Source organism: Pongo abelii, chromosome 1 (genome assembly GCF_028885655.2).
Source record: "Pongo abelii isolate AG06213 chromosome 1, NHGRI_mPonAbe1-v2.0_pri, whole genome shotgun sequence".
Lineage (NCBI taxonomy): Eukaryota > Metazoa > Chordata > Mammalia > Primates > Hominidae > Pongo > Pongo abelii.
The window spans coordinates 209,365,496-209,388,423 of record NC_071985.2 but is presented as its reverse complement, the minus strand read 5'-3'; the positions used below and the strand labels follow the sequence as shown (position 1 = coordinate 209,388,423).

Sequence of the window (22,928 nt, the reverse complement as noted above, 5' to 3'; positions counted from 1 at the left end):
GGACTCTTCTACGCCCGATGGGGACTCCGGTCCTACCCGTTGGACCTTGTGGGCCTACTAATGTGTGCTACATCCTCCTGCGATTATCCTCCCTTTAGAAAATTCTTTCTGGCTCACGCCTGTAATCCCAGCACTTTGGGAAGCCGAGGCAGGAGGACCGCTTAAGCCCGTGAATTCGAAGCCAGCCTGCGCAACACGGTGAGACCCCCGTCTCTATAAAAAAAAAATAATAAGTTAGCCAGGTGTGGTGGTGTGCAGCTGTTGTCCCAGCTACTCGGGAGGCTGAGGTGGGAGGATTTGTTGAGCCAGGGAGGTCGAGGCTGCAGTGAGCCAGGATTGCGCCACTGCTCTCTAGCCTGGGCCAGAGTGTGAGACCCAGTCTCAAAAAAAAAAAAAAAAAAAAAAAGTTTATTTTTCTTCTTATCTCTATCTTTCTAATAATAAATTTTAAATTACACAGGCAATAGATGAATTCATTTTCCTTTCAACAGATTAAAATAGCACTGATTCATCATTCTCCTATCCTTTCTCCCCTCCCTCTCAAAAGTAATCATTATTATTATCAGTTTGGGAGCAATATTTTCAAATCTTTTTCTATAGGCCCATGGAAAATACATGATACTGTACATCCCTGTGTGTGGTTTTTTTTTTTTTTTTTTTTTTAAATACTGAGTCTCACCCTGTCACCCAGGCTGGAGTGCAGTGGCGTGATCTCAGCTCGCTGCAACCTCCACCTCCCAGGTTCAAGCGATTCTCCTGCCTCAGCCTCCTGAGTAGCTGGGATGCCCGCCACCACACCCAGCTAATTTTTGCATTTTTAGTAGAGACGGGGTTTCACCATCTTGGCCAGGCTGGTCTCAAACTCCTGACCTCGTGATCCACCTGGCTTGGCCTCCCAAAGTGTTGGGATTACAGGCGTGAGCCACCTCGCCCCGGCCCTGTGGGTGGTTTTTATATGAATTGTGTCATACTCAGTTATTATGCCGCCTGCTTCTGGTATTTTACTCAACAGAACCTCCTGGAGAACTTCCCACAAGAGTACATGGAGACCGCCTGCTTCACTGCTCAAGGTACATTCCATGGTTCATGTGTGCCTTATTTTATAAACTGTTCTCAATGGATGTGTGGATATTTAGACTATTTCCAGCTTTTCGCGATAAAACACTCCAATGATTACTTTTGTAACTGGCCCCATGTGCACTTGAGTGTTTGTTTTTCTGTGGTAGATAATAAGGAAACATGAGTCTGCTGGGCCATAGGGTGTGTGCATTTTATTTTATTGTTTTATTTATTTATTTATTTATTTTGAGACAGAGTCTTGCTCTGTTGCCCAGCCTGGAGTGCAGTGGTGCAATTTTGGCTTATCGCAACCTCCGCCTCCTGGATTCAAACGATTCTGCTGCCTCAGCCTCCTGAGTAGCTGGAACTACAGGCGTGTGCCACCACACCCAGCTAATTTTTATATTTTTAGTAGAGATGGGGTTTCACCATGTTGGCCAGGCTGGTCTCAAACTCTTGACCTCAGGTGATCCGCCTGCCTTGGCCTCCCAAAGTGCTGGGATTACAGGCCTGAACCACTGCTCCTGGCGGGGTGTGTGCATTTTAAAATTTAACAGATACTACAGATACTGCAAGTTGCTCTCCATGGTGGCTAAACCAACTTCCTACCGGTAGGATATACGAGACTATCCTTTTCCTAACATCCTAGTCAATCCTAGATCTCAGCCAACTTATAATGTTTTGCCAAAAGAGGTTTCTCACTGCTGTGTTCATTTGCGTGTTCATGGGCTTTTTCTAGAAGTTCCAAGTTGCTGGTGTGGGGGAAGAACTCAGGAATTGGGGTCAGGCAACCTATCTGCTGTGTGACCAACACTAGACCCAACCCTGTCTCCATCTGCTGTGTGACCAACGCTAGACCCAACCCTGTCTCCATCTGCCTAAGAATCTTGGTCATGAGCTTTCTTTTGGTCCTCTGTTTATTTTTGAGATCAAAGTTTCTTCCTCCTCTAGGAGTCTGTTCTTCTTCCTCCGCCCCCTGCTGGGACTCTGGAATCCCTGAGTAAAGCAAGGCATTCAGAAGCTCCCCCACTGCAATGCACACGTGTTCCCACTGGTGGACAAATCTTTAACTCTCCTGTTGCTCACTGAATAGTGCTCCAGAGATGTTCTGGCCAGCATACAGCAGATGACAGGGACAGGAAACCAGATGGAAAGGAATTTATTATTAATTTTTCCTTCACAAAACTATACTTTAGAAAAGTGAAACATGCTCAATGCCGAAAATTGGGAAAGTATAGAAAATTATGAAGAATAAAAATAAAATATCATCTCACTCTGCAGAGAGACTCATTGCTACCATTTGTGAATTTAGTACATAGTATTTTATATATATGTTTAGTAGTTCACATTATATCATGAGTAAGTCATTTAAAATATTTTTTTAAGTTTTAACTAAAAAATTTTGTTTTAGAGATGGGGTCTCGCTCTGTCATCCAGGCTGGAGTACAGCAGCACCATCATGGCTGCCTGAAGTCTTGAACTGGGCTCAGGCGATCCTCCTGCCTCAGCCTCCCAAGTAGCTGGGACTGCAGGCATGCACCTTCACGCCCGGCTAAGTATTTTAATTTTTTAAGAGATGGAGTCTCGTGATGTTGTCCAGACTAGTCTCAAACTCCAGGTGTCAAGCGATCATCCGACCTCGGCCTCCCAAGTTAATTTTTTTTTTTTTTTAGACATGATCTCACTCTGTCATCTGGGCTGCAATGCAGTGACGCAATCTTGGCTTACTGCAGTCTCGACCTCCCAGGCTCAAGAAACCCTCCCACCTCAGCCTCCTGAGTAGCTGGGACCACAGGCGTGCACCACGACTGGCCAATTTTTGTATTTTTTGTAGAGATAGGGTTTCACCATGTTTCCCAGGCTGGTCTCAAACTCCTGAGCTCAAGCGATCCACCCACATCAGCTTTCCAAAATGCTGGGACTGTGGCATGAGCCACCATGTCCAGCTATTTTATTTTATTATTATTATTTTAAATGACTGTTTTCAAAAAGGCTGTACCAATTTGGGTTCCCACTAGAAGTCGTGGATTGGTGAATTTTTAAAGGAGCAGCGTGGCCCTCATCAACCTGTACACACACCCTGGTCTCTAAGGCATGGAACAGTTGTGCTGGGAGGGAGCTCCTCTGAGAGGGTGGTCAGAAGAGCCCCCAGGCATCACCTCCACCATGAAAGGCTCACCTCTCTCCCCTAAAGTTTAGGTAACCAGCTGCACTTCTTAAGAGTGAGCACCAGGGGGCACCACATACCAAAGGAAAGTGGTCCAGACTGTGAGACCGCGCATTAGACCAAGGATAACGTTTTTTTTTTCTTAGACTGGGGCCCTCCAAGGCAGAGAGAAGACCGACTCTCCTGGCTTCCTTGACGTTCTCCTTACCTGACGTTCTGGAGCCTCTTGGGAGACTCTTGGATGTGCCCACAGGAGGCTGTGGGAGACAGAGGGTCATGTCCAGAAGGGAAATGGCAGTGTAAGGCGTCACAGTAAGAGCTGGGGCAGCTTCCCCGTTGTGTCTTTGATGTCTTTGCATCACCTTTCCAAGCCTCAGTTTTTCTCATGTGTCAAATGGGAGTGACAATTTCCTGCCTCGCTTTACTCTGTGTGTGTGTGTGTGTGTGTGTGTGTGTGTGTGTGTGTAACTTATGCGAAAGTGCTTTGAAAAAACGAGAAGTGGGAGGGGGGAGGGATAGCATTAGGAGATACACCTAATGTTAAATGACGAGTTAATGGGTGCAGCACACCAACATGGCACATGTATACATATGTAACTAACCTGCACGTTGTGCACACATGTACCCTAAAACTTAAAGTATAATTTAAAAAAAAAAAAAAAAGAAAAACTGAGAAGTCCTAAGGATGTCTGCTGAGTTGAGACTAAGGTGTAGGGGGTGATATGTTTGGCTGTGTCACCACCCAAATCTCATCTTGAATTGTAGCTCCCATAATTCCCACGTGTTGTGGGAGGGACCTGGTGGGAGCCAGTTGAATCATGGGAGCAGTTTCCCCTATATTGTTCTCATGGTAGTGAATAAGTCTTATAAGATCTGATGATTTTATAAGGGGTTTCCCCTTTTGCTTAGCTCTCATTCATTCCATCTTGTCTGCTGCTACGTAAGACGTGCCTTTGCCTTCTGCCATGATTGTGAGGCCTCCACAGCCACGTGGAACTGTGAGTCCACTAAACCTCTTTTTCTTTGTAAATTACCTAGTCTCTGGTCTTTATTAGCAGCATGAAAACAGACTAATACAGGGGGTAAGGACACGTGGAGCAAGACTGGTTACTACATTAGTCCAGGGAAGACAATGGTGGTGGCAGCTGTGAAGGTGGTGAGACGTGGTTGGATTCTGGATATATTTCAAGGGGAGAACCAGTGAGATGTATTGAAAGATTTGATGTCAGGGGTGAGAGAAAAAGGGGGTCAAGGGTGATACTAAGGCTTTTTGTCTTGAGCCAACAAAGACTAGCAATGCCTTTTACTTAGTGGGGAAGATGGTGGAGGGATGGTTTGGAGGTGCAAATCAAGAGTTCCATATTTAGACATGATACATTTGAGATGCCTTTTAGGTCACCGAGTGATTCAGTAAAGACAGAGGTCGGAAAACTGGGCTCGGTGGCTGACACCTGTAATCCTAATACTTTAGGAGACCAAGGTGGGAGGATCACCCAGGAGTTTAAGACTAGCCTGGGCAACATAGGGAGACCCCATCTCTACAAAAAACAAAAAAAGTTAGTGAGGTGTGGTGGCACACATCTGTGGTCCCAGTTACTCGGGAGGCTGAGGTAGGAGGATCACTTGTGCCTGGGAGGTTGAGGCTGCAGTGAGCTGTGATCACACCACTGCAGTCTACCCTGGGCAACAGGGCAAGACCCTGTCTCAAAAAAAAAGATTTAGCCTTGATTCCTTTTCTCAGGGTCCTATAAGGATCACAGTATACAATAGATTGGACTAGATCAGAGATGAAAACATAACTCACACACATGCGGCCACATCCCTTCCAGTGCCGCTGGCAGATATTACAAATTCATCACAGTACTCAGGAATCCTCTCAACCCAGAGCTCTAGGCAGCCTCTACCAACCAAGTGGAGATGATACAAAAATGAAAACCCTCCATCATCCTGAACTGGTTGAGAGACCCAAGAATGCGGTTAAAACCATGGGCTTGGGCCGGGCACGGTGGCTCACGCCTGTAATCCCAGCATTTTGGGAGGCCGAGGCGGGTGGATCACAAGGTCAGAAGATTGAGGCCATCCTGGCTAACATGGTGAAACCCTGTCTCTACTAAAAATACAAAAAATTAGCTGGGCGTGGTGGCGGACACCTGTAGTCCCATCTACTTGGGAGGCTGAGGCAGGAGAATGGCGTGAACCCGGGAGGCGGAGCTTGCAGTGAGCCGAGATTGCGCCACTGCACTCCAGCCTGGGCGACAGAGTGAGACTCCATCTCAAATAACAACAACAACAACAACAACAAAAACGTGGGCTTTTGGGCTAGAGAGGCCTGGGCTGGCCAGCTAATCTTGCTGTCAGCTAACTTGAAACCTCAGAAAAAAACTGTTTCTCTGTTTCTTCATCTGAAAAATTGGATTAATAGTAGTTCCTATCTCATAGGGCTGTTGTGAACATTGAATGAGATCATCCAATAAAATTATTTATTATAGTGCCTGGGACACAGTCAGCTATCAATAAAAGTGGCAGCAGCAGCAGTAGTAGTTGTTGGATGGTGTTACTTCAGCTTGAACATTCCAGATACATCCGTCTTACATTCTGTTTCTGACATTGGACAAATAGTGTAATGTTGGGGCTGTCCAGCAGGAGGCACTGCTGACATGTACTTCTCTATTGCCCACAGAGGTCCAGGAAGTGGGAGGCAGTTTTCCCTGGAGCAGTGTTCTCTGATGATTGCCCTGGCAGAGGCCTAGACTTTTCTTCCTGGTACAATAAACCAAGCTCTTGGCTCCTCCCAGACAGCAGTGTCTCAGCTTTCTTCCTGGGACTGGTCCTCTCTTCTCAGATCCAGTTCCTGGCCTCCTCCTGCTTATAGCCTCCAGCCAAGCCGCTGAATCTGGCAACCCAGGCCCTGGCCAACCTTTCCTTCTTGTCCAGCCCCCTAGCGGCCGCCAACTTCCCCAAAGCCAGTAGGCACGTGCAGGGCATGCCAGCTTGGAATAGGTCTCCTGCGCCCTCTCTCTTCCCCCTCAACTCTGTAAAATCCCTTTTTTCGATTCCCCCTCTTCAGAGATGGAGCCGGGCAGGACTAACCCTGCTGTGCAGATGGAACAAAAGGCAGGGACCTGTTCCACGATGCTCCCAAGCTCAGATCACAGCGAGCTAAAGGGGAACTTGGGAGGTGGGTCTCCTGAGCCTCAGGCACAGGTGAGTCACTTGCCACTCAGACCACACTCATCTTCAGACTCAGGTGTTCACTGGGGGCTCACTGGGCATCTTCTGTCTTTCGGCCCCGTGCTGGGCACAGGGCTTGACCAAGATGGAGGGAGACTGTGCAGAGCCTCAGGAGGCTGAGACTGTGCTAGGCCTCGGGAGGCTGAGACGGGGGCTGGGCCTTGAGAGGGGGAGATGGGGGCTGAGCCTCAGGAGGCTGAGATGGGGCTCGGCTGGGGGATAGCTACTGTGGATCATAGGAGATAGACAGCTCTACGTACCCTGCGATAGGGGATGGGCAGCCAGGGTGCTGTCAGAGAACAGATTTCTGGATGCTTGTGGAGACCCATGAAACCACAGGCTCCCTAAAGCACGTGTCTTTTTAAAAGAGTCCATCTTGGATCCATCTTTCCCCACACTCACCATTGAACATGATTCCCCAGCCCTCTATAGCCTCAATATCCCTTTCTTGGCCAAATAGAATCTCTTTCCTGATTCCCCCATCCTCCCCAGGGCATACACCCCCACCTCCCACACACCCCTGCTGCCCACACACCTCTGCTTCCCACACACCTCTGCTGCCCACACACCCCTGCTGCCTAGCATCAGGTGAACTTCTGGGAAGGCCCTGGAAAGGGCCCAGCAGGTTGGGGAGCAGCCTCTGAACCACCTCCCTTTCTTCCCCTTGCCCTCCTGCCTCAGCCACCATCTCCTTCCATGTACCCCTCCCTTCATTCTTCCTCTTGGTGTGGCATCCACAGCCTACAGAATATCTGTCCCTAGCCCTTATCACTGTCCACTCCTAGCCTGGGTTTTGCATAAGGAAGATGCCAGGACTTATTGCTTGATAAACTCCAGCGTGCCTTTGCCTCCCTCCCTCTTGCATACGAAATCTGCAATCTTTGGCATGTGTTTGTTACACGGAATGCCACCAGTGGGTCATCAGCTGTCACTGTGAACAAACAAGAAAAAGAAAATGCAAAGCAGGCCGCTGCTTGGTGTGCCGGTGCCCCAAACCACAATGGCACACCTGGTGGTTTTCAGTGGAAGGCGGCCTGGGTTCAGCCCACGTGTTGGCCTGGGGACGTCGCATGAGTCAGCTGAGGTGGATAGTTGTTCTTATTTATGGTAATTAAAAATACCTCTCTTTTTCCTTTACATAAAACAGTACACATTAGCTGTAGAATAATTAGAACTAGAAACTTTAGCTACATCAAACAAAAACCAAAGGTGCACCTGTAACGCGCCACCCCCCGCCCCCGACCCCCACCCACTCACACACCTAGAAATGATCACTGTGAGCTGCTTGGGAGGTGCTCGCAGACCACACGCCTTTTTTTTTTTTTTTTTTTCACTTATACAAAATGAGCTCATACTGTACATATTGTTTTATAACCTGCCTTTTTTGTCGAACAATATATTGTGTGTAAAAACTGCTAACATTTCGTTAGACTTGCTGTGGGCCTGCCCTGTGCCAAGCACTTTGCTTGTACATCAAGGATGTCATTTAGTCAACCCTAAGAGGTCAACTATTTACTGCCCCCATTTTACAGAGAGGACATCAAAGGGTCAAGTACTCTGTCAAGCCCAAGAGGCAGTAAGAGGTGGGAATCCCTGGCCTGGGAGGCGGAAGGCTCCAGCTTCTCAGTGACTGACAAGTTGCTCTCTGGTTCAGGGCCTCGGGCTTCTCATCTGTAAAGTAAGGGGTGCTGGGGCTGGGCCAGACAGCCTTCTGCACTGGGGAGGGGGCGGCAGACCCCACTCCCACTTACAGAGGCCACCCCCTCTGAGGCCTGCCTTCCTCCTCATTCTGAGTCTGACTCCCACTAAGCCTTGTGCGAAGCACTGTTGTGAGTACTAACGAGGTACGTATTCTTTCTTTCTTTTTTATTTTTTTAGAGAGTGGGTCTTGCTCTGTTGCCCAGGCTAGAGTGCAGTGGTGCAGTCACAGCTCACTGCAGGCTCAGCCTCCTGGGCTCAAGTAATCCTTTCACCTCGGCCTCCTGAGGTGAAAATACATGCATGCTCCACCATGCTCAGCTGATTTTTTTTAGATGGAACCTTGCTCTGTCACCCAAGCTGGAGTCTGGTGGCATGATCTCTGCTCACTGCAACCTCCACCTCCCAGTTCAAGGGATTCTCCTGCCTCCCGAGTAGCTGGGATTACAGGCCGGCACCACCACACCTGGCTACTTTTTGTATTTTTAGTAGAGGCGGGGTTTCACCATGTTGGCCAGGCTAGACTTGAACTCCTGACCTCAAATGATCTGCCTGCCTTGGCCTCCCAAAGTGCTGGGATTACAGATGTGAGCCACCACGCCTGGCCCCAGCTAACTTTTTTTTATTTTTGTAGAAACAGGGTCTTGCTGTGTTGTCCACGTTGATCTTGAACTCCTGGCCTCAAGCAAGTCTCTCACCTTGGCCTCCCAAAACACTGGGATTACAGGCATGAGCCACTGCACCTGGCCGGTAGGTGTTATTTCTATCCCCTTTGTACACAAGAGGAAACTGAGGCACAGAGAGCTAAAGTAACTTGCCCAGCATCACTCCATTAATAGGGGCAGAGTGAGGACCCAAACTCAAACTTTTCTGACCCCAGAGCTTGTGTTCTTAACCACTACCAGTTGCTTTGCAGCATTGCTCTCCCCATAGGAAGAAAAACATTTTGATATATGTGTTCCTATGACTTAGGAAACATATATATCGATATTTAACTGAAATAAAAATTTCCCAAAGTAAAAACATATCCTTACTATGCAAGATGCCCTCTAATCAATTAAAAGGAAATTCTGGCGACAGCCACTACATGTCTTGCAAGACTCATAATGGATTGTGACATGTAGTTTGAAAATCATTGCTAAGCCTGTCCCTCCGTGCCCTAGGGGAACCCTCCTTATTGGGTCCAAAGGCTTTCACTTGATCCTAGGAAGCAGCTGGCATAGGGACTGCGACCCCATTTCAGAGGAGAGGGAAGTGAGGACCAGAGAAGGGTAGGGCAGGTCCTGCCGAGGTCACGCAGAGAGGACTGGAATTAAGATCTAGAAACCTGGGCAAAGCTGGCCTTCTGTGCAGGGAGCTTTATTCAACACAGCCCCTGTCACGTTGGTAATTACCCCTTATTGAGCACCTACCCTTTGCAGGGCGTCACATACTAGGCTTAGCTCAGTTAATCTTCAAAGCAACCCAGGCAACAGAGAGTTACGAGCCCCGTGGTATAGTTGCGGCAGCTAAAGCTCAGAGAGGTGGAGTGACCGGGCCAAGGCCACGCAGGGTGCAGGAAGCCATGTCTGGTTTTGGTCCCCACTGTGTTTCTAGAATCAAGCTCAGGGCCTGAAACATGACAGGTGCTCAGGAAACATGTCTGTCTGTCTGACCCCAAAGGCTTCTCTTTCTGCCATTGCTCTGCGGTTCCCACTAGCCCCCTTTCTGGGAGGCATGGCCTTAGGGCAGAGCAGGCGCCAGGGTGGTTGGAGGCTTGCTGGGCGAGGGTCCCTGGAGTGACACTCTTTGCTGAGTTTCGGTTCCAGGTCCCTGCATGCTTGCCTGGCCCTGCCCTGTCAGCTGAGAGGGAGGGAGGGATCTAGACCGCTCCCCTGGGCTGGGGTGGAGGAACCCGCCTGGCGCCTGGGCTCATGCGGCCTCTCCCAACCCCCTGCCGCTCCCGACTCACCTCTCTCTCCCAGGCTGGCTCTGGGTCTCCTGTGGGGCCACAGAAAGGCCGGTCCTACCTCCAGCCTGAGTTTGATTCCCACCCCTGGAGCTCCCTCTCCCTTCCCCAGCCCCAGGCACAGGCAGTTCCTACCCCTTCCCCATAAAAGAAGTGGTTGTGGGTGAGAGGGTTCTCAGGGTTAACCCCAGGGCTGAGCAAACAGACTTGGCCTTGCACTCTCTGTTCCTTTTGGGCTGTGCGCTGTCGGTGAGTCTCCAGTCCCCGCCCCCAAGGTACAGTCCCTCAGGTAGCCCTACCTTCCCTGAGCAGGAAGGGGTCTGAGCTCCTAGCAGGAAGCCCAGAGCTGACTCAGAAGATGGTTCTAGACCTGGGAGGGGAGGAGGGGAAGGAAGGAGAGCTAGCGGCCAGGGCAGAAAGCCAACAGCTGGCTTGGACAGGGCATTGTGTGATTTGGAAGGTGCCATGTGTCCCAGGGGAGTGGCATTTTCACCTCCACCCTCCTCTCTGCTCATCTGGACCCCACCCCTCCCCTTTAGCTGGCTCCACACTCCCTCCCTGCAGGAAGCCTTCTCAGGTGGACCCCACCCCACACTGCCTGGCATCACTTTGCATCCCTTGGGAGGGAGGGAGGTGAGGCTGAGACCAAGCCCAGTGATAACTCACAGGTGTGAGCCTCCCCATCGTAGACGCCCTCTTCCAGCCCAGGCTCAAAATGCTGGATCCCTTTTTGGAAATGGTCTCAGTTTGCAGATGAAATGCACACACGCAAGCACGCACACACACACGCACACACACATGCACACACGCCCCTATCATTACTTGGGAATCCTGTGTTGGTTTAGGCTAGGAACAGATGTTTCCAAATTAAATTGTAGAGGATGTCCGTAAATTTTTACCCACCCACCTAACTGTCCTACCTGAACAAGGGAGTCCTGTAGTCAGATAGATTTGGGACCACACAATTTAAGGATTAAATGATACAAATCCGATTTATCTAATGCAGACCTTCTCAGATCCTTTATATCCTTTAATGCACATTGTGAGTCTCTGAGCATCTGCAGTTTCCCAAATTTGCTTGACCTCAGAATTTTTTTTATTTTTTTTTTGATATGGAGTTTTGCTCTTGTTTTCCAGGCTGGAGTGCAATGACGTGATCCTGGCTCACTGCAACCTCCACCTCCCAAGTTCAAGCGATTCTCCTGCCTCAGCCTCCTGAGTAGCTGGGATTACGGGCATGCGACACCACGCCCGGCTAATTTTGTATTTTTAGTAGAGACGGGGTTTCTCCACGTTGGTCAGGCTGGTCTCAAACTCCTGACCTCACGTGATCTGCCCACCTTGGTCTCCCAAAGTGTTGGGATTACAGGCGTGAGCCACTGCACCCAGCCATTTATTTATTTATTTTAATATAGTAGAGCATCTCTTGGGTCTAGAATGCTATTGAGCGCCGTTTGAGAAATGCTAGAAAGTGCAGACCCACCTTAGCAATAATTATAATAACACAACATACTTCCATGGACTGGAGGCTTACTCTATGTCAGACTTTATGTGCTAGATATCAGCCCATTCTCAAAACAGATGGTGAGACGCGCATTATTCTGGAAGAAGGGAAGAATATCTAGGTCATTTGGGTGAGGTAATTTACCATAAGCTGCCAAGCTATGGATCTTGCATTACCCGAGTGATAATTTCAAATATTTATTGACCCATATAGCACAGGCACTGACCCATGTACTGGAGATGGGAATGTACCGGGATCCCCCGGTGGGCTGGGCATTAGCCCTTCAGTCACTGGATCGTGGGGAGGTCTGGAAGGCTTCAGGGTAGGGGATGGTGTCCCTGGAGAATCAAGAAGCTGAGAGACCCTTGGGGGACTCAGGATAGCAGCTGCTTACGAACCAGTTTGGAAGCGTTTCAATGTTTTGCCAACTTTGTGGATGTACTGGTGCTGAGTGTAGGCCTGGACCGGACCACCATAAACACCCTTCCTGCCCACTGGGAGGAAGCGGAATGCTGGTTTCTGTCCAGCAGCACATTTTGGTTTCATTTGCAAACTGAGAAACAGCCCAGGGTAAAGATCAGGCAGACGTGTGTGAATCCCAACTCAGATTCTTTCTAGGCACATGGCTTTGCTTTGGACAACTTCTGGCCCTTTCTGAATCTCAGTTTCTTTATCTGTAAAGTGGGGAAACATGTTGCTCACCTCATTGGGTTGTTGTGAGGATTAAATGAGGTGTTGCCTGTGAAGCCCAGCACCTGGCGTATATTAATTGCCCTGCAAATGAGAGCTCTCACCAATAAGGACTGTTGACTTTAATTGTCAACAAAATTGTGAGCTGTTTCAGCCTCTTGTTGTTTTGTTTTTTCGAGATGGAGGCTTACTCTGTCGCCCAGTCTGGAGTGCAGTGGCGCAATCCCGGCTCACCGCAACTTCTGTCTCTCCTGGCTTCAAGCAATTCTCCCGCCTCAGCCTCCTGGGTTGCTGGGATTACAGGTGCCCACCACCATGCCCAACTAACTTTTTTGTATTTTTAGTAAAGACGTGGTTTCACCATGTTGGCCAGGCTGGTCTTGAACTCTCGACCTTAAAGGATCCGCCCCCCCTCAACCTCCCAAAGGGCTGGGATTACAGGCATGAGCCACTGCTCCCAGCTCAGCCTTTCTTTAGGGAAGAGAGCATAGGTTTGGGACTTTTCATCTGCCAAATCCTTCTTTCTAGACACTGTTGGACTGTAGATTGAGCAATGAAACTGGAAGGTAACACGAGAAATATGACCATGAGCAGCTTCAAGTTGCTGTTAGATTGGTTTCTGCAACATGCCACCTTGCACAGGTTCCTCATGAACTTGGACAGAAGTACATTTAGCCAGTCCGAATTTAGCAATGAAGTGTTCCTGTATAGGTCATCCAATTAAAGTACAGCAATGTCCCCGGCTGTTTATCCAATTAGAACTTGGCCATGTTCCGATCCTGTGCAGGCTGCCCAATAAGGACTTGGATCTGTTGTGTGCTTGTCAGTCACACATACAGAGCTGCTGGTTTGATCTCTGCCAGAGCTGATTTATCATCATGAGTTGAGAGCTCTTTAAGGCCGGGCTCCGTGGTTTGCACCTGTAATTCCAGCATTTTGGGAGGGTGAAGCAGGAGGATAGCTTGAGGCCAGGAGTTCAAAACCAGCCTGGGCAACATAGTGAGACTCCTGTCTCTACAAAAAAGTTAAAAAAAAATTAGCCGCTGGGCGTGGTGGCTCACGCCTGTAATCTCAGCACTTTGGGAAGCCGAGGCAGGTGGATCACAAGGTCAGGAGTTTGAAACCAGCCTGGCCAATATGGTGAAACCCTGTCTCTACTAATAATACAAAAAATTAGCCAGGCATGGTGGTGTGCGCCTGTAGTCCCAGCTACTCGGGCGGCTGAGGCAGGAGAATTGCTTGAACCTGGGAGGTGGAGGTTGCTGTGAGCCGAGATTGCGCCACTGTACTCCAGCCTGGGTGACAGAGTGAGACTCCGTCTCAAAAAAAAAAAAAAATTAGCTGAGGGCGGTGGGACACACCTGTAGTACCAGCTACTCGGGAGGCCGAGGTGGGAGGATCTCTTGAGCCTAGAGTTCGAGGCTGCAGTGAGCTGTGATTGCATCACTGCACTCAGCCTGGGCAACAGAGTGAGACCCTGTCGTAAAAAAAAAAAAGCAAATTAATATTAATACTTAATAATAAAATTACTTGTGTTGTTTATAACAAATATTATTTGTTTTATTATTTCCTTGACAAAAACACTCTTTAAAATGACTTATGCCCATTGTGGGAAGGTCTCTGGAAAGGACACGCACTGGATAGAAAATTGGGAACAGTTTATTTCAAACAACAAAAGCAGCCCACAGTCCTCATGGATGACCTTTGCAGAAGGCCTCACAGCCAGGAACTTCCTCTGACCCCTGGGTGGCCTCGACCAGGCCCTTCTCAGTGGGAACGGTCTTGGCTATTTGTGAGTGAGCTGCCTGCCCATTGCCCATGGGTCAGTACATGGGTGGCTTGGGTCCTCTGTCCAGGGTGGCACCGACCTCAAGGCCAGTCACCTGGAGATGGGGGCCAGGTTGTGCAGACTTGCCACCCGCTTCCTGGAGCAAACAGTTGGGGGTGATCCCCAGAGGAGATGTATGCACAGCATACTTCCAGCTAACGGCCCCAGCATTCTTATTGCTGCCCAGATGAGGCCTGGTTAATTATTGACCTGAGAACAGCGGCGACTGAATCCCCGGCATAAGCTGTTGCCTCTAAACGGTCCAGGGGGTCCTTGCAGCCCGGGGGCCAGTTTCTTTGCCCACCCTGCAAAGAGGTACATTCACCATTAACCACAGAAAGGATTTGCGTTCAGTTCAAGGAAGGCTTACAATTCTCCAGGAGTGTCCAGACCCTGGGATGGGGCCTCGGGAGCCACAGAGTTTCTTCTTCACAGCAGAGAAACATGCCTGCCCAGCTCAGTATGATCCAGCTTCAGAGGCAGAGCGCCGATGGATGGGTTGTTTGGTCAGTGAACAAAGGGCAGCATGTGTGGCTGGCTCCCTGGGCAAGTAACTTTCCCTGTCTGGCCTCCGTGTTCCTATGTGTCAGATGGGGATGCTGGAGGACATGATTTCGAGGGTCCCTCAAGTCCTTGCTTTTAGGCCTCATCCCCCTTGTCTGGCCATGCCCAATTCTCTCGCTGCTCCTCAACCTACATCCTCTTTCTTAACCAGACAGGCATCCTCCTGGCTCTACTCCCCTCCTCTCCTCCACAAAGCCCTCTCCACTTTCCTTGTCCTGTGCAAGCTCTGTCCAAGCTGCAAGATCTGACTAAATCGCTTCTCCAGGAAGTCTGAAGCCACCTCTGGCTACACCAACGCTCATGAATCTCCCTCTCTCTGGGTGGTTCCACATGCAAAGCCGGAAGCTCTGAACTTCCAGGTTTCTGGAAGAATAACAACTAATACTAGATAGCACTGCCTGTGTGCCAGGCACTGGAGCAAACAACAGGCACATGTTAACGCATCTCATTGTCACAGCTCTGCTCTTATTCCCAATTTACAGATGAAGAAAGTGAGTCCGGGGGGGTTAAGCAACTTGCCCACAGACACACAGCCAGTATGTGGTGGCTGCAGTTGGCTTCAGAACTGTGCTACCTAGGAGGGCAGCCTCCAGCCCTGAGTGACCATTGAGCACTAGAGATGTGGCTGGTGTGAATCGAGACAAGCTGTGAGTGTGTAATGGACACCAGGTTTTGAATGGTTGGTGTGACAAAAAAGAATGTACTATATCACATTGAGATTTTTAGATTGATTTCATGGTGACATATTTTCCATATATTGAGTTAAATAAAACATATTGTTAACACTAATTTCATTCCTATCTTTACTTTTTGATATGGCTACAAGAAAATTTAAAATTATATAGTTAAAAATTATAGTTAGAATTATGTAGTTATAATTACATAGACAGTGCTGTTCTAAAATCTGTGTTCCTAAGCACTGCTGTACTGCATCTCTTGGGTAAAGGTGGTGGTGGTGGTGGTATTGGTGATGGGGTTGGTGACGGTGATAGAGGTAGTGATGGAGATGGTGATGAAGGTGATGAGGGTGATAGAGATGGTGATGGAGGTGGTGAAGGTGATGGAGGTGGTGATAGAGGTGGTGATGGAGGTGGTGATGGAAGTGGTGAGGATGATGGCAGTGGTGAGGGTGACGGAGATGGTGATAGAGGTCATGATGGAGGTGATGAGGGTGACAGAGGTGGTGAGGTGATAGAGGTAGTGATGGGATTGGTGATGGTGATGGAGGTGGTGATAGAGGTGGTGATGGAGGTGGTGAGGGTGATGGAGGTGGTGAGGGTAATGGAGGTGGTGAGGGTGATGGAGGTGGTGATGGAGATGGTGAGGGTGATGGAGGTGGTGATAGAGGTCATGATGGAGATGGTGAGGGTGATGGAGATGGTGACAGAGGTGGTGATGGAGGTGGTGATGGAGGTGGTGAGGGTGATAGAGGTAGTGATGGAGGTGGTGAGGGTGATAAAGGTGGTGTTGGAGGTGGTGAGGGTGATAGAGGTGGTGATGGAGATGGTGAGGGTGATGGAGGTGGTGATGGAGGTGGTGATAGAAGTGGCGATGGAGGTGGTGATGGAGGTGGTGATGGAGGTGGTGAGGGTGATGGAGGTGGTGATGGCTGTAGTGAGGTGATGGAGGTGGTGATAGAGGTGGTGATGGAGGTGGTGATGGAGGTGGTGAGGGTGATGGAGGTGGTGATGGCTGTAGTGAGGGTGATGGAGGTGGTGATAGAGGTGGTGATGGAGGTGGTGGAGGTGGTGATGGTGATAGAGGTGGTGATGGAGGTGGTGATGGAGGTGGTGGTGGAGGTGGTGATGGTGATAGAGGTGGTGATGGAGGTGGTGATGGAGGTGGTGAGGTTGATGGAGGTGGTGATGGCTGTAGTGAGGGTGATGGAAGTGGTGATAGAGGTGGCGATGGAGGTGGTGGTGGAGGTGGTGATGGTGATAGAGGTGGTGATGGAGGTGGTGAGGGTGATGGTGGTGGTGATGGAGGTGGTGATGGAGGTGGTGAGGGTGATGGAGGTGGGGATGGAGGTGGTGAGGGTGATGGAGATGGTGATGGAGGTGGTGATGGAGGTGGTGAGGGTGATGGAGGTGGTGATAGAGGTGGCGATGGGGGTGGTGATGGAGGTGGCGAGGGTGACAGGTAGTGATAGAGGTGGTGATGGAGGTGGTGATGGAGGTGGTGATAGAGATGGTGGTAGAGGTGGTGATGGAGGTGTTGATGGTGATGGAGTTGGTGATGATGATGGAGGTGGTGATGGTAATAGAGGTGGTGATGGTGATGGAGATGGTGGTGGAGGTGGTGATGGTAATAGAGGTGGTGATGGTGATGGAGGTGGTGGTGGAGGTGGTGATGGATATAGAGGTGGTGATGGAGGTGATGATGGAGGTGGTGAGGGTGACGGAGGTAGTGATAGAGGTGGTGATGGAGGTGGTGAGGGTGATGGAGGTGGTGATGGAGGTGGTGAGGGTGATGGAGGTGGTGAGGGTGATGGAGGTGGTGATGGAGATGGTGAGGGTGATGGAGGTGGTGATGGAGGTGGTGATGGAGGTGGTGAGGGTGATGGAGGTGGTAATGGAGGTGGTGATGGAGATGGTGAGGGTGATGGAGGTGATGATGGTGGTGGTGATGATGATGGTGGTGAGGGTTATGGAGATTATGATAGAGGTGGTGATGGAGGTGTTGAGGGTGATGGAGGAGGTGATAGAGGTGGTGATGGTGGTGGTGATGATGATGGTAGTGGTGATGGTGATGGAGGTGGTGGATTATATGTTAGAGGTGGTGATGGAGTTGGTGATGGTGATGGAGGTGGTGACAGAGGTGGTGATGGTGATAGAGGTGGTAATGGAGGTGGTGAGGGTGATGGAGGTGGTGATGGAGGTGTTGATGGTGATGGAGTTGGTGATGATGGTGGAGGTGGTGATGGTGATAGAGGTGGTGATGGTGATGGAGGTGATGATGGAGGAGATGGTAGAGGTGGTGATACTGGTGAGGTTGATGGGATGTTAGTGGTAGTGGGGTGGATGATAGATGAAGCCATCTTGCTATGGTCTGAATGTTTGTGTGCCCCCAAAATTTATATGTTGAAACCTGAACACCAGTGTGAAGATATTAGGATATTAGGAGGAGGGCCTTGGGGGTGATTAGATCATGAAGACACGGCCCTCATGAATGGGATTAGTGCTCTTATAAAAGAGGCCCCAGAGAACTCCCTTGCCCCTTCCATCAGGTGGGGATGCTGTGAGAAGCCATCATCTATGAACCAGAAAACAGGGCCTCACCAGATGCCAAATCTGCTGGCACCTTGGTCTTGGACTTCTAGCCTCCAGAACTGTGAAGTACAAATTGCTGTTGTTTATAGGCCCCCCAGTTTATTGGCATTTTGTAATAGCATCCTGAACAGACTAAAACATCTCATTATAGCAACTAATATTTTAAAAGAAATACATTTTGCTGAAAAATACATGTCCACTGTAAAAAAAAATGCAAACAATACAGAGAAAGTGAAAGTTTCTCCGTATTATTTTATTCTTTTGCTTCAGACATTTGCCACTAGTTACAAGGGAGTGCGATCTTCCAGCCTTTTTTGTTTGTTTGTTTGTTTGTTTGTTTGTTTGAGACGGAGTCTTGCTCTGTGGCCCAGGCTGGAGTGCAGTGGTGTGATCTCAGCTCACTGCAACCTCCGCCTCCTGGGTTCAAGCGAGCCTCCTGCCTCAGTTTCCCGAGTAGCTGTAATTACAGGCACCAGCCACCACACCCAGCTAATTTTTGTGTTTTTAGTAGAGACGGAGTTTCACCATGTTGGCCAGGCTAGTTTTGAACTCCTGACCTCAAGTGATCCACCCGCCTCGGCCTCCCAAAGTGTTGGGATTACAGGCATGAGCCACTGCGTCCAGCCTTCCAGCCTTTTTATGTATACAGAAACGTGAGGAAGATATATACTTAAAAATCAATGGTTTAATAATATTTATGTAGTTCTGTAACCTGTTTTCTCACCTGGCCATGTATCATGTCTATTTTTCCCATCAGTATACATGGATTTGTTTTATTCTTTTTACCAGCTGCATAGTATTCCCCTGCATAATTCTGTCAATGTCAATTGATGCCCACTCACGTTGTTCCTAGTTTTTACTATTATAACCAGTGATGTAGTGAACATCTTGTACAGAGGTCTTTGAACTTTTGTGCCAGCCTTTCTGTAGGATTGAGTTGTAGAAGCAGAATTGCTTGACTAAAGTGTCTACACATTTGCTATTTTGCCTCAGATTGCAAATTGGTCCCTCAGAAATTACCCTCCTGAACATGCTATGTGCAAGTTCCTACTTCATCCTATTTTAGCTTCATCCACTTTTGCTAGGACAGGTGCAGTAGCCTGTGAACAGCCTTCCCACATTCACCTTGCTCCCCTCCATCTTCTTTCCTTACAACAGCCAGAGTTGCTTTTTCGAAATACAAACCTGACTACATCATTACCTCCCACTTCCCCCCACCCAAACCTTTGGGGGCCACACTGCCTTTATGACAATGGAGCTTTCCCGTGCCCTGTGAGGCCCCATGGGACCTGGTCCCTGCTAACCTGGCCAGCTTCTCTGATGCAGGCTTCCTGTCCACCTCTGCAGCCACGTCAGTTATCGAGTCTTCTGCACTCTGTTCGTCCCCACCTCAAGGCCTTTGCCTGAGCTGTATCTGCTGCCTGAAACACCCTTTCCAGCCCTCATCCTGCCCTTTGCTATTTGACTTCTGCTTATCCTTCACCTCTTAGTCCAAAGGGCACCTCCTCAGGGAAGTCCTCCCTGACCTGCAGCTCAGACTAGTCCCTCAGGGGATCCACCCCTCCTTCAACACACCTTTCACTATTGGTGGGCACACGTTTGTCTGTATGATTATCCTCCTCCTTGAAGGAAAGTGTCACTCCTCACAGTACCCCCAGACCCCAGAGCAGTGTCTGGCTCCCAGACACTCAGTAAAGACTTCTCCAAAACAATTTTTTTATCATATAATTGTTCATTAAATTTTGACCCATGAAATCAGTTTTTGTTTGACCCTCTCTGCAACCTTGCAAAGGAAGCAGGGCTTGGAGTATCATTGCCATATTATAGAGGGGGAAACTGAGGCATTGAGAGGCAAACTTCTTCGTCTGAAATCATTCAGCAGGTAAATGGCCAGGGCGTGGGACTTAGAGTCCTCCTGCTTCCAGCTCTTCCACCGACACTTTTCACACCTGAGCTCATGTGGGGCTCCGAATCCCTCCTTTACTATCTTCAGAAAATTCCATCTCTCTCACTTTTTCTTTTGCTTCTATTGCTACGTCTTCGATCTGGCCTTTTATGGTTCTGAACAATAAGAGACTCACAGAGGTGTTAGAGGGGGTTGGCCCCTTGCAGGTGAGGCTCAGGTGCCTCATCTTACACACGACAGAACCAGGGTGCAGACGGTGCCCATCACCTGCTCATGGGGACCCCCACAAAGCATGTTCATGCACCTAGTGAACAAAATATGCTGCACACCTACTGTGTGCGGGTCCCTGCTCAGTGCTGAGGACACAGCAGCAAACAAGAGACACTCAGTCCTTGATCTCAAGGAGCTGACATTCTACAGGGGAAAGACAATACATAAACTCAGTAATTTCAGAATGTAATGTCTGTTATGGAGAATTATTTTTTTTAAAGGAAAAAGGGGTACAGACTGACTGACCATAGCGGTCAAAGGGGCCTCTCTGAGGAGCTGACATTTGAGATGAGACATGAATGATGGGAAGGAGGGAGCCATGGGAAGTTCTGGAGGAAGAGCATTCTAGGGAGAGGAGAATATTAATGCAGGGGGCACAGCCAGAAGCCCCAGGTGCCTCGCGCAGAGTGAACAAGGCTAACAGTGGGGGCTGAAGCAGAAGGAGAGGAGGGCAGGGGCCACAGCAGACAAGGCCATGGTGAGAACAGTGGCTTTTCCTCTAGTGTAACATGAAGTCAGTGGACAGTTCTGAGCAGGGGAGTCATACAATCTGATTTGCATTCTTAAAAAACCACTCTGGCCGCTGTGTGCAGAAGGGCTGTAGAGGGGCAAGGGTGGACATGATGGCAAGTTAGAAGTGGTTGGTGGCACAGACCAGGCGGGTGGAGGTGGTCGAAGTGATGAGTTCGATGCGGGACATATTTTAACAGTGGACCCAGTCGGGCACGGTGGCTCACGGCTGTAATCCCGACACTTTGGGAGGCCGAGGCTGGTGGATCACTTAAGGTCAGGAGTTCGACACAAGCCTGACCAACGTGTGAAACCCCATCTCTACGAAAAATACAAAATTAGTCAGGTGTGATGGCGCATGCCTGTAATCCCAGCTACTTGGGAGGCTGAGGCAGGAGAATTGCTTAAACCTGGGAGACGGAGGTTGCAGCGAGCCGAGATTGTGCCACTGCACTCCAGCCTGGGCAACAAGAGTGAAACTCTGTCTCAAAATAAACAAATAAACAGGGGACCCATGAGAATTGCTGATGGACAGGATGTGGGGCGTAAGGGAAAGAAGAGGAATCCAGGGTGCCTGCTGGGGTTTTGATCTGAGCACTTGGAGGGAGGGGATGGCTGAGCGGGGGATGGTGAGCAGGTATGAGGAGGTGGGGCTCAGATTTTGACTGGGGACTTGTTAAGGGTGAGATGTTAACGAGACACTCAAGCGGCCCAGTAGAGTGGACAGGTGGATCTGTAAATCTCGGCTGGGGCAGAGGTCCAGAGAGGCACACACTTGAGAGGCATTGACGTAGAAACAGGACAGGGAGGCCACCCGCCTCCTGACTCCCCACCAGAGGCTCCTTCTGCCTCTCTCACTCCTGCAGCCCTCCAGGCAGATCCTCCCGGGAGCAGGCAGCCAGGTGGGCCCCTGAGGAGATGCAGCGCCCTGCCTTCTACTTTCTCCTCCTGCCCTGGCTCTGGTTCCTTGGCAAACAGCCCCGAGCCTCCTGGGCTGCTAGATTTCAGAAAAGCGTTCCAGTTTGGCAAAGTCAACACAGTCGAGGAGAAAAGCAACACCTTGCAAAACAGCTCCAGGCCCCCAAAGGAGAATTTTCTTGGTCTTTTCTTTAACTTTCAGCACTGGCCTCAAGCCAAGAATGTGTCCTGTATTTTCTTCCTTGGTCCCTCCCCAGTGCCCACCCCATCCCTGGTGTCTGAGATCCCCAGGGCACTAATCTGCCAGCGTGAGAGTGGAGCGGCTGTGCTGGGAAACCCCGGAATGGCAGGTCCTTCTCTTTCCTCCCACAAAGCCCAGGGCTTCCAGCTGCTCAGGAGGGCAAAGAGCGTGGCTCTCGAGTGGGACTGCCTAGCTCTGAGTCCTGGCTTGGCTGCCTCCTACACCTACAAGTCATGTGACCTCAGGCGAGTTACTTCCCGCTCTGTGCCTCAGTTTGCTACCCTGTAAAACGGGGATGATAGTGGTTCTACCTGATCGGTTTGCCTGAGGAATGAATGAACTGCTATATGCAAAGCTTAAAATACCTGACAAGTAGTGAGGGCTCCATAAATTATAGCAGTTCTTAGGGTTGTCCTGGGTTTGGACAAGATAAAGAACACAGTCCCAGAGGGGTGCTGCCTGAGTTCTAGGACCAGCTCCACCCCGTACCACTCAATCCCTGAGTGCCTTGGGGAGGTCCTCTCTAGCAGAACCCCCCTCCCAGGATTGTGGGGCCTACAAGATCTGTGCCTGGAACAGAGGCATGAGTACACAGTGGATGTTGACTGATGGAAAAACAGTGGTTCTTCCTTACCTGGGCTCCCTAAATCTACAGTCCAGGCCTCCAACCTCAGTCCAGCCTGAGAGGGACTGTCAGGCTTAGTCCACATTCATCATGATGGTGCCTGAAATTCCACCATTATTGCTTCACTTCTTTGGGTTAAGGCTTCGTCTTGGTTAAAATACAGAGAGCCCAGGAAAGGGTCACCCATCCAGTCTTCTGTCATTTATCCCTTGTGTAAAGGAGTTTGTTAGCTGTTTTTCTGAGAGCAGGTATGGGAAGGGCAAGCATGCCCTCCCTCCAGGGCCTCCTCTCCTCTGCTTAGACCCTCAGAACTTCTGCTGCCCGCTGAGGGGAGTCCAGGCTCCCCAGCCCGGCCTGCAGCCCATATGGGGTCTGGTCCCCACGTGCCTCTTGTGCGCATTCTCAGGCACACATACCCCCCATGGCCAGCCTGGATTTCTCCTTCCCACTCACTTGGGCTTTCTGGCCCTGGTGGCTTTGCTCATTCAAGCCCTGCCATC

At 49.8% G+C, this 22,928-nt stretch overlaps 1 long non-coding RNA gene across 1 annotated transcript; it reads left to right on the top strand.

Annotated features, from left to right (window-relative positions):
- Positions 1–4,073: 4,073 nt before the first annotated feature.
- Positions 4,074–15,475, top strand: LOC112132708 (uncharacterized). Its single transcript, XR_002914423.2, has 3 exons — positions 4,074–4,224; positions 6,294–6,430; positions 13,914–15,475. It is a non-coding gene; the product is annotated as an uncharacterized LOC112132708 (long non-coding RNA).
- The last annotated feature ends 7,453 nt before the right edge of the window (positions 15,476–22,928 follow it).